The sequence below is a fragment of the Gallinula chloropus genome (assembly GCF_964237585.1).
Source record: "Gallinula chloropus genome assembly, chromosome: 3".
Lineage (NCBI taxonomy): Eukaryota > Metazoa > Chordata > Aves > Gruiformes > Rallidae > Gallinula > Gallinula chloropus.
Genome location: NC_140087.1, coordinates 21,192,227 through 21,194,466, shown reverse-complemented (window position 1 = coordinate 21,194,466; position 2,240 = coordinate 21,192,227). Strand labels below are relative to the sequence as shown.

The 2,240-nt window shown below is 44.7% G+C and overlaps 1 long non-coding RNA gene across 1 annotated transcript; it reads left to right on the top strand.

The window, feature by feature from the left end:
- The first annotated feature begins 280 nt into the window (after positions 1 to 280).
- On the top strand, positions 281 to 1,958 carry LOC311190190. Its single transcript, XR_014617192.1, has 3 exons — positions 281 to 348; positions 1,233 to 1,281; positions 1,925 to 1,958. It is a non-coding gene; the product is annotated as an uncharacterized lncRNA (long non-coding RNA).
- Positions 1,959 to 2,240: the final 282 nt, after the last annotated feature.

Below are 2,240 nucleotides of genomic sequence, written 5' to 3'. Positions count from 1 at the left end.
CGTGCTTTCCTTCTTCTACCTCTCCTAGACGGCACAGGGGGATCCTCCCCACCTTAGTCTGTGCTGGCAGCCCCTCTGATTCTGTGCTGAGAGAGAGCCAGGGGTTTAAGAGGGAAGGTTAACCTAAGCTATAAACTCACTTTGGCTGGGTCGCTTTGGAATATTAATGTGAGTGCTAAGGTCAGAATATTAATACTGTCAGCTGTGCAAGGGTGCTGCTTGTAATTCCTGATGAATACACTGAAAGGCTGTGCTGTTCCCATTCCAGGGCAGAACCATTTTCTACTGCAAATATTCCATTTTCTGGCCGCATTGCTTCCACCTGGAGTGGGCAGCTTTCCTCATCGGGTATGTGCACTGTCCTTCCTGCCCACGAAGGGCATATGAGCGTTGAAAATCCCTGACTTGTTTGCATTTCCTAGCCCTGATAAGCTTGCAAATCAAATAACAGCCTTTTTAGGAAAAAAAAAAAAAAAAGAAGAAAAAACTCCCCTGTATTGGTTAATGCAGGCTTGAATAATACCTTTTCACCCTCATACTTGCTTTCTCTGTTTAATTTCTCTGAGATGACTAATTGTTTCAATAGCTGCATTCCCAGAACAAAACAAACAAGCAAACAAACAAACAAACAGCCCCCCCGTGTTCCACTCCCCAAAGCTTAAAGCAGCCCAAATAAGGACAAAATATATTTTGCCCTGTGTAACTCTTAAGTTTTCTCTTCCATCAGAGTTTATGCTTGAAGCAGATAAGGTTTTCTTTGCATAAGCAATTATGAAGCTATCTCTTTTTGGACAGATCTGAATTAACCTTCATCCTAAGCTGAGATCAGAGACACAGGTACCGAGGCTGAATTCGGCAAAGGAGAAATTTCAGTTCAAGGAGCTGTTTATGAATTCAGACTTTCTTTATTAAATTAGAAAGAGAAATTGTCTTGGGATCCAGCAGTCTTAGGGGAAAATGTGTTCAAGTCATTTTGTCTGTCTACAAGTTTCTTTTCCCTTTGGCATTACTATAAGGTAAAGCAGGCTAACAAAAATATTTTGTTTTATAAGGCTGTATAAGCTGTTCCATAGGTGTCTGCTTTGGTAGCAGGATGTGCATTCATTATTTATGATGCAAAGGGCTGTCTCCCTGAAGGATTTCTCTTTAATCCATAAAACCTAGCATTTCTTTCCTTGCGCTGTTGGCTCAGCTTCCTAAATTTGTTTTCTGATCTCCACCATGTTTTCCAGATGCTGCAGCTCCAAGAAATGCTATTGCAATGTGATTGGTCCACAGCAGGTACCGGGGTCCTGAGGGGGTGGTGGTGGCAGGTGATGGAGCAGGGCATCATTCCAGAGCAGGCAGCAGGGCACCCACTTGCCCAGCGTAAACCTCACATGGCAATGACCCACCGTTGTCACGGTGGGATTGTTGCTGCATGGACAGGAGAAGGTTCCACTTGAGGGTTTTTGGCTCTGGTGTTTTCCTGCCTATGGAGTGATGGCAACATGGAAAACCTGTGGCAGTGATTTGGTGTGGGGTTTATCCCACATAACTCACAGCTGCCGCCCAAACCCAGGCTATCGGATTGCCAGAGGAAGGAGGCAGGTATCAATAGAGGAGGGTCCAAACCACCAGCACAAGCCCCTCATCACTGCTGCAACCATGTTTAAGTACCTAGCTCTCTGCTGTTTGCAGAGGGGCCAGAGACTGTGAGGCACACAAATTTTAGACAGCTAAAATTAGTGGAAATGAATCCTGCCTTAGTGAGGAAACTGCTTTCATGTCAGCCATGCTGCTATTTTGGAGTAAAACCTTTGGCTTTCTGGGACTTTTATGCACTAGGAAGCAACAGGATTTAAGGTGTTGCAGTCCAGTTAAATAATCCACATCATTCTCTTTGTTTTATCCCATTTCCCTCTGTTTTTGTTTTGCAAGCCAGTGACAGCTATTTCCCAAGTGCTTTCAGTGAAGCAGTACACCGGTGCTGAACCTCATCAGCCTGCTGCAAGCACATTGATATTCATGCAACGACTTCAGAGCCGCACTCCTGAGGAGGGTGAGACTAAAACAAGCAGGCACTTCTCCCAGACTTGTTCCTGCAGCAGCCCACCTAGAGACTGGCTTTGGGTTCTGGCATGTGAGACCCCAATATTGCTGCTTCATTGCCGTGTGTGTCAGCTCTGCTGAGACAAGCTAAAATAAAAATACAAACACAAAATGCATAAGACATCGTTGTGAAATCACAGAATCATAGA